This window comes from Nanorana parkeri, unplaced genomic scaffold (assembly GCF_000935625.1).
Source record: "Nanorana parkeri isolate BGI_ZX_2015 unplaced genomic scaffold, ASM93562v1 scaffold133, whole genome shotgun sequence".
Classification (NCBI taxonomy): domain Eukaryota; kingdom Metazoa; phylum Chordata; class Amphibia; order Anura; family Dicroglossidae; genus Nanorana; species Nanorana parkeri.
The window spans coordinates 1,559,841-1,575,571 of NW_017306401.1; the positions used below are offsets into that span (position 1 = coordinate 1,559,841).

Here is a 15,731-nt window from a genome sequence, read left to right on the forward strand (position 1 = left end):
GAAATTAGCCTCTTGACCTTTTAAACAAGAGCTTCAAACTAACTCACAATGGTAGATCTTTAGATATCTCATCATAACCTATAAGCATGTTTGTCTTCATTTCTGCTTAAGCAGAAACTAAGAATCACTTATACATACCCTGCTTTACTACAAAAAGAGTTTTCCAATACCCTTTGGAGCCTCTTAGCAATTCAACAATTTCCAGATTCCTCACAATACAGGTGTGAAAAATGTAATTGACACTTTATGGAACGTCTCAATAGTGTTAAAGTAAAGGTGATTACATATACCATTAATACCTTCTGTTTCAGGGAGGCACTGTTGGACTTTTTTCATTAATTTATTTTAGAGAAGTTGTTTTTTATTCCCCTCCAAAGCTATAATCTGAGTCGTTAACCTGTTTGGTTATTTTCCTAGTCATTCTCCATATAAGCCACAAAAAAGTTATTTAAAATAATGACATTTATTTTATTTTTTTTAAAAGGACTATACTCAAGTTGTAAACCAAGTATGTAAGTATGGATGAATGGTTAGAGCACTGGAAGAATACTAGGGCATAAAGGAATTATTAACATGGTTTGTCCCACTAACCTTAAAATTCCAAAATCCCCTTCTATTTGGACTCTGAGGTGGATATGATAACGTGCTAATACATGCTGCTCTCATGCTACCAGACACAACCTCCATTTTTGCTTTTTTGTGCAAACACTTTCTTAAAGATGATGGTCATCATTGTATTTAAAATGTATGTCTGTGAAAAAACAGAACCTGTAGCAGTTGCCCATAGTAACCAATCAGTTCTACTCTTTCATTTTCAAAGCTTAACTGAACAAACCGAAAAAAGCTGATTGGTTGCTATGTGCTACTTCTCCTGATTCTGTCTGCCCAGTTTTGAGATAATTCCCTCCTCAGTGCAGCTCTGTAATACATGCACAATTCCTCATGTTTTATCTCTCTAATAAACGCTGTATGCACAAAAAAATACCTGATAACCTGACAGAAATACATTATTCTTCGAATTTCCTGTAATATGGAAATTTACTTATTTATCACTTTAAATAAATGTTACTCGGTCTTAAAAAAAAGCCATACATTTCCAGGAGGGATCGGTGCCTGGTCCCCCACTGTGCTCTGTGGTTCCACCCGTTGTAACACATTGGACTACTGTGTTCTCCTGGCAGCCTGGAAGTATGTTTGATGTTAAAGATTCTTCAGCCAGCATAGCTCTTCAAGAGAATGAAAATTGGAAGCAAGGGCGGTAGAACAGGTATTATGCCTCATCATTTATCAGGTTTTTTTTTTCCCCAAGACATGGTCGCTTTAAACAACATATTTTGTTATATCCAATAATGACCATCATACAACAAGGCTGCTGCAAAGATTGGTTGTAGTGAACAATCAAAACCAATCTATAGCCAGCTTTATGATCCTAGGTCCAAGCATGCCCTTGGATTATTGTCCTGAAAGATTGTTGCCAATGCAATTACAACAAAGAAATTAACTATTGCAGCCTATTAGTTAATATCATATTTGACAACTTGTGGCTAATCAGTAAATAAAATATCTACATTTAAATTTTAAAAAAGTGGTAAGACAACACAAAAGGCAAAGCTATCAACTTATGTCACCTCTTAATTTTTAAAAGCTCCCCAAATCTGACTTTTGAAAAACCAGTCCCAACTGTGTAGGAGAGATTTAAAACTCTTATAGCCAGCAAATCCCAAAGCTTGCATAAAGTTAAACAGAATTAAAGGTAGAGGGAGACAGGCGAGATTAAAGTCATAAATGAACTGAAGCGAAAAATAGCGTTTGCTTCCCTCCAGAAACAAGTTATGGCAAGTTTGTTTTGCCATGCCACATTAAATGGGAAATGTTATCATCTAGGATTTCGCAGTCTGTAATATATGTTGCCACTTTCAAGTATTTAACAAGATGCAATATCAGCACCTATATATAAAGTAAAATCAGATTTATATCTCTCTGGAATTTAAGACACCAGGTACATGCAATGAAATTACAAAAGAAATATTACATCAAATAACGGAATTATATGTTCAATAAATAAATATTAGAACATATTAGTTAATATAATTATCAGTAAATATTGGCGCATATATTACTCATAACACAACATACAAAAAAAATCTGCTTGCCAAAACCTTTAACATACAAGCACATTCATATTACAAATTGAAGCACACATTCAATAGATACGCTGTATAAAAAAACACAAGAAAAGGCAATATATACTATTATGAGTAATCTTTATTAAATTGAAAAAATCCTGACATTCCTGCTCTTGTTTCCATCCACATTAGTCTTAAAAGTAAAAATAGCCATCAACATAAAATGTGGTAAAATGAGACTGTATATATATAGTAGGGATGCACCGATGCAATTTTTTCAAGACTAAGTTCCTCAAGTGCTCGCCGATACCAATTACCGATACTTTTTTTTAGTGACATGTAACATTTTTCTAAAACAATACACACTAATGATTTTAGGACAGTGGTAGTGCACCAGAGCCCAGTCCCAGCTGCAACCCCCAATTTTCAGTGTGGTAAATTTTTGTGATTGACATGTTTGGTGTCTATTTACCCAACGTGACCCCATCTTTTATATTTTATTTTATATTTATATCTTTTATATTTTACCAAAAATATTGGTATTAATAAATGTTTAACATAAAGTAGGGAATTTTTTTTCTTCAATATTTACGGTACTGTTTTCATTATATAGTAAAAAATAAACCCTCCAGTGGTGATTAAATACCACCAAAAGAAAACTATCTGTCCCTAAAAAATGTTAACATAAATTGCAAGGCTATAGTCCGGTCATGCTGAGTAATGACATTTTTGACTGAGTGGTGAGACACCCTAAAATCTTTCAAGCCATGTATGTATGTATATATGTATATACAGTTGTGTGAAAAAGTGTTGGCCCCCTTCCTGATTTTTCATTGTTTTGCACCTTTGTCACACTTTAATGTTTCAGATCAAATTTAAATAAGAGTCAAAGATAACACAAGTAAACACAACATGCAGTTTTTAAAAGGAAGGTTTTTATTATTAAGGGAAAACAAAATCCAAACCCACATGGCTCTGTGTGAAAAAGTGTTTGCCCCCTAAACCTAATAACTGGTTGGGCCACCCTTAGTAACAAGAACTGCAATCAAGCTTTTACGATAACTTGCAATGAATCTGTTACAGCGCTGTGCAGGAATTTTGGTCCACTCATCTTTGCAGAATTGTTGTAATTCAACTACATTGGAAGGTTTTGGAGCATGAACCGCCTTTTTAAGGTCATGCCACAGCATCTCAATAGGATTCAGGTCAGAACTTTGGCTAGGCCACTCCAAAGTCTTAATTTTGTTTTTCTTCAGCCATTCAGAGCTGGTGTGTTCTGGATCATTATCCTACTGCAGAACCCAAGTTCGCTTCAGCTTGAGGTCACGAACAGATGGCCGCACATTATCCTTCAGGATTTTTTGGTAGACCGCAGAATTCAGGGTTCCATTTATCACAGCAAGTCTTCCAGGTCCTGAAGCAGCAAAACAGCCCCAGACCATCACACTACCACCACCATATTTTACTGTTGGTATGATGTTCTTTTTCTGAAATGCGGTGTTACTCTTACGCAAGATGTAAGATGTAATCAGTCCACAGAGTATTTTCCCAAAAGTCTTGGGGATCATCAAGATGTTTTCTGGCATAACGGAGATGATCTTTTATGTTCTTTTTGCTCAGCAGCGGTTTTCGTCTTGGAATTCTGCCATGCAGGCCATTTTTGCCCAGTCTCTTTCTTATGGTGGAGTCATAAACACCTGAACTGAGGCAAGTGAGGCCTGCAGTTCTTTGGATGTTGTTGTGGAGTCTTTTGTGACCTCTTGGATGAGTCGTCGCTGCGCTCTTGGTGTAATTTTGGTTGGCCAGCCACTCCTGGGAAGGTTCACCACTGTTCCATGTTTTCGCCATATGTGGATAGTGGCTCTCACTGTGGTTCGCTGGAGTCCCAAAGCTTTAGAAATGGCCTTATAACCTTTTCCAGACTGATAGATCTCAATTACTTTCTTTCACATTTGTTCCTGGATTTCTTTGGATCTCGGCATGATGTGTAGCTTTGAGGATCTTTTGGTCTACTTCACTTTGCCAGTCAAGTCTTATTTCAGTGATTTCTTGATTGCGAACAGGTGTGGCAGTAATCAGGCCTGGGTGTGGCTAGAGAAATTGAACTCAGGTGTGATAAACCAGAGTTAAGCTATGTTTTAACAGGAGGGGGGCAAACACTTTTTCACACAGGGCTATGTGGGTTTGGATTTTGTTTTCCCTTAATAATAAAAACCTCCCTTTAAAAACTGCATGTTGTGTTTACTTGTGTTATCTTTGACTAATATTTAAATTTGTTTGATGATCTGAAACATCAGGAAGGGGGCAAACACATTTTCACACAAATATATATATATATACATATATACACACACACACACACACACACACACTGAGTGGCCAGATTATTATGACCACCTGACGTTTGTAGGCAAATTAGCTATAATTAGCTATAATTTTGTGCTGAAGTTGCTAGAGGGCCAGACCATTATAAATAGGGAGGCAGGTTGTTTTAAATATATTTATTATTACATTTTCACAATAGTCCATATTTCATACAACTACATAAATAACAGACAATTAACATTAAGTCAAATACATAACATTAAGTTAATCCCTTCTAACCACCCTGTTTTACCTACTTAGTCATGACCCGGACTATGTCTGCGTAGTGCCACTCTTCCCATTTTCCCTTTAATGTGAGTATCTATATTTTTCAATTAATTTTTATAATTAACTATCTATTACGTTTAATTTCATTGGTGTTGTTCATATCTTTACAGCTTAGGTCCTTCAACTTAAGCAGCGATTTAGTGCCTGCCATTAATTACTACTTTGTGAACCTAATGTTCTGTACATGGCCCATAATAGGAGGCAGGTTGTTTACCACGACAGTATAAGTGATTTTTTTTCTGAAGATATGGGTAAACAACGCGATTTAATTGCCTTTGAACGTGGGATGATTGTTGGCGCTCTGAGCCATGGAGCGAGTATCAGCAAAACAGCAGAATTCGTAAAATGTTCAAGAGCAGCTGTTGTTAAAGTGTTTAAAGACTGGACTGCCAGATGAAAATCCGGGTCTGAACGTGCGAATTTTGCTACAGGACAATGTGCCTGTTCTGCAAGATGACATTTACTGATGGAAAAAGTATGAAGAAAAGTGTATGCATTGCTCTGATGATTCCAGGGTAGCCTTTATGTCAATGCTTCAGTCACTTAAGAAATGACTAAGTTTTAACGAAAGTAATATTGATTGCACATGATAACTAGGAGTCTAACTAGTATAAATGAAAGCTAATTAAAGTAGGGAAACAAATTAATGTGTAAAATAAATTCTTGCAGATAAGTGCTGCCAAACCAAATTAAAATATTACAATTTTCTTCAAAAGTGAAAATACATATACATATTAAATAGACAGATAGTAGCTATATTTTTGTCCACCATTCCAACCTATCTTTGTGTGTGTGGATACTAGTTTAAAGGGTCATTCCTCATTCACTAGAAAGTGTAAAGCATCCCTTTTTCCCTAAGTGTTAGAGGGTCTCTGTCACAGCCTTGGATTTAGCTAATTGAAATCTGATTGAGTCAGTGTCAGTCTTATTTGTACATGTTATGTTTCTCGCTGTATACCTAAAATCCATTTGTCTTACCTATTCTTATAATCTGAGATGACTGCTTGGAGGTACCTAGTTGATATTTTAGCACATCAGTGATTCTTATAGTCATTAGTTAATCAGTTATTCTGTATATGAACTCCATAGAAAAGACATAATATTTATAGTCCTTGAGTCATGTAATATTGCCTCAATGTACAAAACAATTTGATGTCCTATTTAGAAACCTATAAGAAAAACCAAGAGCTTCTAAGGTGGCAAACAAATGAATCTAAAAAATGCATAGCTTCTTGATAATGTTGAGATAGGCTGTCATTTACATTTAATAAATTCCTGGATGACTAATTTCACAATAATGTCATGTCTGGGATTTCTGTAATTTAATAAATTTAAGGTTCATTTCAAGAGAATAAAGAAAAGTCAGGAGTATAAATGTTCTATTAAATTGTCACAATAAATTGCCTTTGTGAATTGGAATACTTATTGCAATAATCAAGGAATAAATCATTTAAATAAAACACACTTGCAATATTCAACTATAATATAATGAATGTCACTTTATGTCCTGAAAAATAAAAAATGTTGATTTTAACAGTTCTGTTTTATTTAAATGAAGACACAATAATTCTAATAAGGTACTTAAAATGCTGTCTAGGCCATTTTAAATACCTCTCGTGTCTCTGCTTGGAATAAATGTATGATTAATACATCATGTATAAATAAGCTTTCAAAGATATTCCATTTTAAAACATTGAACAACCACTGGCAGCCGTTTTTATAACTTTTTTTTAATTAACAGCAATTTTTCCCTTCTCCTCTTTTCTAATAAAATCATAAACTGCAACTTAGTTTATTAAATCACTTTTCTCCCTTTTGCTCCCTAAACATATCTATCTGCAATTCAAAGTGGGGTTCAGCAGTACACATGTCCCCTCACACATGATTTATTTCAAAGATGCAATTAACTTAGACAGAATATAGAGAACCTGTAGAACCTTATAGAGAACCTGTGATCTTAATTTTACCCAACCCCACATAAACTGAAAAACAGTACCATTTAGATTACCATCGTGTCTTTAATTGTAATGACTTTCTTATATTGTAAAGCGCTGCACAAACTGTTGGTGCTATAAAAGTCCTGTATAATAATAATAATAATAATTTAAATGTTCAGTTTCAAGGGATATCAAATGAAGGGGCTTTGAAGTTTAAGTGATACCCTTACTTAAAGTGGAAATATGACCAAATCAAAAGTAGGAGTCCAACCCATATAGGTCCACGCATCATCTCATTCTTAGGGATACTGGTATCCCTGGACATTACGGTCCCTCAAGAAATTGTCCAAACGTTTCTTGAACAAATCTACACTCTTGGCTGAAATCACTGCCGATGGCAGTGAGTTCCAGACCTTAACCGCTATTACTGTAAAGAACCCTCTTCGCCCATTGTGCTGGAATTTTTTCTCCACCAACTTAAGGTGGTGGCCTCTAGTCTTTGTAATGGAGTTAATCTCAAACAGTTTGTTGTTAATGTTGCTGTCACCATTGAACATCTTGTACATGAAAATCATATCCCCCCTTAATTCCAACGTAAACATGTTTAAGGTCAGAAGCCTTGTCTCATAGCTCTGATTTGCTTGAAGTGCTGAGTTGCTTGAAGTGCTGAGGTGCTTGAAGCAATCAGCTTTTATTCATATGGTTTAAATTGTTTCCCCAAAAGAAATAAAAACTGTTATAACAGCTTAAAAAGAGTTAGCTTGAATTAGGATTTTAATTGGTTTTCCATAAAAAATTACATGTCCACCCAAAACTAGGACCACATGATGATACTGCTGTGCAATTTTAATGCAGAATAAAAAGCACTCTAAACCTGTTAAAGGAAATGGAAAAAGAATTGTTCTTATAGTTCCACTTTGAAGCAAACCTTGCACTCCATGCAAGGTATTCTATTTAAATATGACCCCCACCTCCTTGCTGAAACACTGAATAGAAGCTAGAAAAAATACCTGTGGGGAAAAAAAATTAGTTAATATACTCACCTCAGCCCTGGCTTCGGAAGTGCAGGCGGTGATGTCATTATCATCCTGCTGACAAGATTTCACAGGAAGCAGAGAACTCTAAATCTCACAAGAAGATGCTGCAGCACAGTGCAGAATTGTCTTGTCTGCAAAATGCGGTCTACTCAATATTTCCCACTATCTCACTGGAAGATGATGATGTCACCTTTACCTATTTGTGGTGGGAAATGCAAGTACATTATCTTACTTTATTCCCCCCACAGGTTTTTTAAAAGGTTTATTCTGCGTTTTAGCAAGGGGTAGCACATTTAAAAAGCGAACCTGGTTTTTCATGGCATCACAACTCAAAAACCAATCACATATTTATCTGCACATTCACTGACAAACTTGCAGAGCCTAATGTTTGTTTTATCCTGGCTCTAGATATCTAATAATTGCTGTGCTAAAGTTGCTATGTTCTTAGATTTCCTGTAATAGGGTTAAAATGTTTGCCCCATTTGATTTAAATGCCACAGTGGCATTGTGACCCTTCTGTGCACACTCCTGCTTTAAAACGGCAAGTAACATGCTGATTTACATCATACCTGCATTGTTAGCCCATGTATTAAGTAGCCAAAGGCAATTGGGGATTGAAATCCAGGCCAAGCGAAGAAGTAAAAACTGAAATAGTGGTCATGTAACCACAGAAAAATAATCCTATGAAAGGTACCAGTTTCTTTTTATCACATGGCATACACAATAGAATTACTCTGACCCTATACCCTACAAATTGGTTAAACCTATGCTGCACACCTAATTTAAACTTTAAAGGGTCTGAACTAATTAGTGGTACAACACTCTGCTATTACAATGGACATCAAAAGAAGAAATGGAAGTTTACAGAAATGTTTCACTTCATAAAAAATATTTGCTCATATTATCCCTGTGGTGTTCAGTATCTAGTTTAACATCTGTGCTAGTTGTGAGGGCTTTGTAAGGTATGGCTAATCGCAGGTCACCCGACAAAGACAAATTAGTAAGGAAGGACTTGCATGCCTTATAGAGATGAATGGAAGAGGAGTACACAGACACTGTAGTGACACAGATGTCAGCAGGAGGAACCACTGTGCCCAGTGGGGGACACACTATGAAATGTTTGAGAACAGCGCGCCGTAAGGTCTTCAGGATAGCAGTGTCTGAACACACCAGCCTTTTCAAAGGTGAGCATCAAGCTGCCTTTTTCACAGGGTCCATTTTTCTTTAAATTCTTTTCAGAGGTAGCAGGTTTATTTTAAATAATTAGGGCAAGGACCAGTTACAATTTGCACAGAGATGTGACCCATATCAAGCAACAGGAAGATAGAGAAAATCTTCAAAAGTGAGGCAAACTCCACTCTTATACAGTTGTTCCTGGAACATGTGCCCCATTGAAAAAAATGACCTTTACCGTGTTATCTGTTCTCTAAAATTTTGGATTTCCACTCACTTTGTTTCGGTGATGATAGTCATAAGGACAAGCAGAAGAGTAAACCTCCAAGATAGGGACAGAAAACAAAATAAAAACTTGACAGAGGGTCTAACCCTTTCCCGTGCTAGCCAAAAAAAATTAACTAGAAATACACATTAAAGGAAACCAGTATTAAGATAAAAAGTGACATTGCCATTACTGACCTCTTTCTGAAAATAGTAGTTACCTGTCATGAGGACTCCCTGACTTATACCGAGACACAGCCCTTAAACAAGAAGGTAGTTTATGAGCTCTGATTTTTCTCTGGCTTTTCTGACCAGCATACTTATTCAGGGTCAGTGACTTAGTGTACTTGTGCCAGAAACAATCAGGAAGTTTAGGTGGAGATCAATAGTGGCATCCCCAACGTCAACGTTTATAAAGGTCTGATGCCCATGATAGCCCACACTTAATTACGACAAAAACATACAGACCACAGTACACATGATCACTAATGTTAGAAATGTTTTTTTTTTTACTCCTAGTCTGGGATATATTAAAAAATAACAGTGACTCAATCATACCGTTTGATTTACAGATTTGTTTTCATTAGTTAAAAAGAAATGTTCAACATGCTGACACTATTTTTCACATTTTATATTACACATTTAAAGAAATCTAGTAAAAGCAACAGGGCTCAAGAAATAGAATATGTAGGGAACATCATAACAATTTGCAAATATAAATTACTGTACTCTGCATAAAGAGGATGCAAAGAAAGAAATAGAAAGGATTAGATAAAATGAAAAGAAAGCTTATCCTAAATCAGATGTCATCAATGAGCGGCATGTGTCACTTCATCCTATTATAGAGCTCATACTCCAAACACTTCTAGTTTCTATTTGTTTCTTTATCAGCCATGCTGATTGAATTTGGTAGTCAAGTGTGCAAGCTCCTGTGATTTCTTTCATCTCTGGGGTTATACACTGATAAGGCCAATAACTGACATTCAGCATATTCTACCAGAGAAATAAACACTCTAAGAAAATGGTTTTCTTTAGAGAGAAATGTCTCCAGTGACAGTAGAGAATTGCTAAGTAAATGAAAGCACTGCTGCTACATTCTGTTGAACGGGGCACCTAAATTGCCAGGCAAAGCAGGGGTATATTTAATGTAAAAGGGAATTTCTTTGCAAACTTGCCTGCGGAGCTTGTTGAAGTGACTGTCATGCTTGGCAAATTAATACAAACTATATGTGATACATAAAATAACTTTGGTAATGAAGATCTCTAACTTGTACTTGTGGCTTCATCGAATGGATTTATTCCATCGTAAGTGTAATTGATTTAGTATGGGGTGACATCTGAATAACAACCTTCATTCTGAAAACAGGCCAGACATCTGTGTTTGAGTGCTGTAATGTCCTTGACATCTTATCAAGTAGAGAATAGTCTATTCTAATTTTGCCTGAATGCAGAGGGGTCTATGTAAGAATATACTCCAGGAAACAGACATCAGATTGGATATATGTAACTCTGAAGTTAACACATTGTTGTACTGAACCTATATGGCTTTTCGGTGAAACACAGTTTTAGAACAGATGTAAGACACTGTTTAGATGGTTAATGTGATGCTGCCAACACTGGATAGGAAACGTTCAAAAGCAGATCAATCAAAGCAAACACAGCTTCCTCCCATGCCTTTGTCCTTGCCACTCTTTATGCAAAAGGCAGCCAAGAGGAAGCAATTAACAAGATATAACAGGGGAGTGTTTAAACACAATTTGTTACAAAATAATAAGGCTGACAATATTATAAGGCAAGGCAAGAATCTGTGTTCAGCTGGGGCATTACTTGGGCCAGCACAGGAGAACCTGTTCAGTGCACCTTCTAACCACAATTACGGCACAAGTCATTTTTAAATGCTTCCATGCATACATGGCTAGCTAATCTCTCTGGTCACGACACTTTCCCCTCCTATATTACCTGATCCTACATGTTGAACTGTGCAAACAAGCTTTTCTTGTGCCCAACAACAATAGACATTCTATGGCTATGCCATCTAACCTATAACATCACTTCCAGAGAAGGTTCACATCACCGTTGGCAAGATGGGAGCTTCGCTGTACAAATCTGCAGTGAAATTGATGAGTTTAGCACCCTGGAGCATCAGTAACCTCTTCCGATTGCACTGTCAATGAGGTATTGGCAGTTTCTCACAAAGTAGTTTCACTCCTACAGGATAGTCTACTGTCAGGCAGCAGGCTGATTCAAAGTTAAATGCATATGAGGAACCTGTTTTTACATGTCAAAGGAGACTGATTGGCCCTTCATGCTAGCATTCCCTTTCCCAGGTGCTGCTGTACAGAAGATTACAGCAGGCTAATGGCAAGTCACATTTTAATACTTTCTTTAACTGCAGACAAAAATATATTTGTTTTTAATTAATACACATAGTGTCTTTTATCTGTCGAGTTCAGCTTGAACCCTTTCTAAAATAAGACTAAAATCCATTACCTTTAAGTACAGGAAGAAATCATCAGTGCAGAAGATAAAATTGCTGATCAAACTTCACACTAAATATTTTCTGTGTGCAATGCTGTAAAGGGCAGGGTTTAACATATATGATGACAAATACGGTGTGAAAAAAAGAATACTAAAGAAAAGAGATAATAGAATACCCACTTTTTCTAGAAGACGCACAGCCTATTTCAATTCAGCAGGCACTTTATTATTAATGAGCCTTTATCCTTAACCAAGAGAAAGACGTGTAGCCACAAATTACACCCTGACCTTTGCAATCTAAAATGCATTGCAGAGAAAACCTACTTAATGTCTGCAGATGCTAACCTTTCTCATTACATAATAATTGTACAGAAAACTCAGATCAAAAAATGTTTAGAAAGATTTCACATAGGCTTCAAAAAGATAGGGGAAAAAAAGGACTGCTCTCAGCTATATTCAGCAAATAAAGTTAAGCCACATAGCAGCAACAATGATAGTAACATGTTATCATGTTCAACATTTTCTAAATACAGACAAATCCACTGCTACCTTGAAGGAGCAATGCTATTGATGGGATGATCACAGAAAGGTATGCAAGGTGAACACACAAAAGAATCACTGCTCTTCCACGGCTCAGGAAAGGAATGAGCTGGGTCCTTGCTGCTGAGGGCACGTCTCGGCTCCAATTTGAGCCCATACAAACAGAAAAAGCTGTCCGCACACCGGATTCCGCTGGGATAGTTTATTGAAACTTGTACAATATCACTGATGCAAGTGACATTGTTTGTATGGGCAGTGAAAGGTATGGTTTACTCAACACAACTTTGCCAATGCTCTACAAATAAAGGTGAAGTTAATTCATATATTCATATAGCAATTGCTATAGCTCTATAGGTTGAGCTTGATGGACTTGTGTCTTTTTTTCAACCTGGCTAACTATGTAAATTGCATGAACTGAGAATTTGGAGCAATACACATCTAGAGTCCTAGAGTCTGGGGCCCTTGACATTACCTATGTGTCTAACACCCACTTCTAATGTGTAGAGGGTTTTAGTTAAAGATGCATTTTAGTAATGAAATCTCTATGGCTTTTAACTTTGAATATCAAATTGTTCTGTTTTTCAAAAACAAAATCTATACAACAAATCCCATGCACATAGAAGAGAAAAATTGTCCTCTAACATAAATGTAACTTGCATATCTTCTCAATGGACTGTAGGAAAACTAAGAATACCAGAAATGCATTTATAATCTGCAGCAGAAAATATTTTTGTAGAACAAGGGTGGTTAGAGTTAATAATCATATTCTTTTACACCCGTTAACTATTAAAGAATGCTCCCTGCTTTACATATCATGACACAAGTAGCAAGGCAACTATGCAAATATTTATTAAGTAGTTTAACATATGCACTCTGTCTCAGACCCAGGAACAGGGGCAAGACAGCAATTGCAGAGCACTACAATTATACAAGTAGACTATAAGCATCAGACATCTCCCAAAACATTACTGTGTAAAAGAATCATGCAAGTAAGGACCGGAAGACCCTCTGTATTAATCTCATGAAAAAACCCATACTTTACATTACAGGTTAAAGGAGAACTATGGGGTTAAGTCTTTTCCCCATAGTTCTCCTTAGGGTAACGGGAGGACACAAACTAGCGTCCTCCCATCACCTTAGCAGCTCAGCAGCTGCTCGCGGTATACTGAGACGCCGCAGCTGAAGCGGATCCCGACAATTGTGCCGGGATCTGCCCAGCTGCGTGACTGACAGCTGGCTCTGCCTATCTAGCTGACTGGCGGAACGGACGGGGAGGGGGGAATCCAGTCCCTCCCCTGTCACCGCAGAGAGCTGTGACAGGATCGAGAGGTAAGCGAACGCCGGTATATGTTCGCTCACCTCCCGATCTACTGAGCCGACCTGTGACAGTCTCATTGTCACAGGTCGGCTAGAACTATGAGGTCAGTGAAAATCACTGACCTCATAGTTCTCCTTTAACCACTTTGGGATCTCAATCTATATATTTACAACCATAATACTATGTCCCATTTTGGATTCAACCTATATACAAGTGTTGTCACTGACAGCTACCTGGGCAGACTAGGGATTGGGAACTAATCAGCATGGTTCCTAATAATGTGGTGTGGTAGCCGAGCCAAGAAAAACAACTAAGGCTCAAACTGCACACATTTTTAATTGCAGAATGGGACATATATATTTAAAAGATTGAGGAGAGAGGGAGAGTTCTCAACAAGTGACTGCACTCCTCAGGTCAAAAATAAACACCTTTAGCATAGCATGATTATGGATGTGGAATATGTATTTTGTTTTTTTAAACATTCATTTTTCTTTAGCTATTATGGGTAAAATTACACTTTAAAAAGCAGAATGTGCCTTAGGCTGGGTTCCCACCTAGGCGGTTTTCCGCGCTTTCGTACTCGCGGAAAACCGCTCAAGCAGGGAAATGCCATTATTTTCAATGTGTATGGTTCCCATCTGTGCGGTTTTCCGCGAGTACGAACGCGTGGGAAACCGCCCTACGCCCAAAGTAGTACATGTACTTCTTTGGGGCGTTTTGGTCGGGCGGTTCCATTGGGATACAGCCAAGTATCCCTCGGAAACGCGCGAATCGCGGTAAAAAAACCGCACGGAAAACGCGCATATTCAATCCGCCCAGGTGGGAACCCAGCCTAGGTGTATACTTTATTTTAAGTGAATGATTAACCACTTGAAGACCGGGGTTCACCCCCTTCCTGGCCAGGCCATTTTTCAGTATTCAGCGCTGCGGTTTTTTGACTGACGTTTATTCCGTCATGCAACGCTGTACTGATACGAATTTCACACCATTTTTTGCGGACACATAGAGCTTTCTTTGGTGGTATTTAATCACCACTGGGGTTTTTATTTTTTACTATATAACAATAATTTAATGAAAAAAAACATGTTTCCCTATAAAATGTTATGAAACATTTATTTTCACCCCAATTTTTTGGTATAATATAAAAGACGGGGTCACGTTGGGTAAATAGACACTAAACAAGTCAACCTTTAAAAATGTGCGCGCCCGCAAAATCGCAGAAAACGACCGCAACCAAAATTGGCCATAGGCGACACTTTAAACGTTTTTACCGCTCATCAGTTTAGTGTTATCAGTGATTGATGGCCCTAAAATTATCGCTCTCACTCCGGCGTTCGCGGCGATATTTAACATGTGCTGCATAATGGGCGCAATCGTCTTTTCGGACATAGTTTGCATGTGTATGTGGGGGACAACATGTTTGCATGTGTATGTGGGGGGGCGGGGGACTTTAAAACATTTTTTGTGTTATTTTTTTAAATTATTTGTGAATATTTTTTTTACCAAGTCAACTAGAGCTCATACCAGCCCAAAACTATACTAGGACACACGAGTCCACCTGGAAAATGCCAGAATTACCATACAAGACATGATTGCTGTTTAAAAAAAAAAAAAAAGGGATCTTTTTTTACTTGAATATAATACAAGTGTATTCTCTCTTTGCAATCTATTATAAGAGAAGTTTTTGAATGAAACAAATACCATTTTAACACCAAATGCCTGAAGTCAGGCTGAGGGTCTACAATGCTCCTCTTGACTGACCTTCACACATTCTTTACTATCAGTGCAAAATAGATGATGGAATACATCTCAATAGGAAGACATATATCAATCTAAATAGGTAAGGGGGTAAGGAGTTGATGCCTTCTGTCTATGGCTTAAGGAGAAAAAATAAAAGTCTACTGTCAAGTTCAAAAGCAGTCAACCTTCAACGTATTATGTAATATAAAAGTGCATAAAATATGTTGAATACAGTAACTGTGGTAGGTAAAACATCATTATCCTTAATGCACAACTGTCCTCATTGTTTCTTTTTCCTGGAGAATAAAAAAACAAAACCTCAATGGTCTATGGGCAACTTCACACTTCTTAAGAACTATTTACTCATATTTCGAAGCCAAATGCTGCACATAAAACCATTGCCTACAGATACAGTTCTATAAACACAGAGGCCTAGACCACACCAGATATTATTACAGAAGCGGCC

The 15,731-nt window shown here is 37.2% G+C and overlaps 1 protein-coding gene across 2 annotated transcripts in view; it reads right to left on the reverse strand.

The window, feature by feature from the left end:
* Positions 1-15,731, reverse strand: part of TBC1D22A (TBC1 domain family member 22A) — a 436,851-nt gene that overhangs the window by 38,088 nt on the left and 383,032 nt on the right. The window lies entirely within an intron of this gene.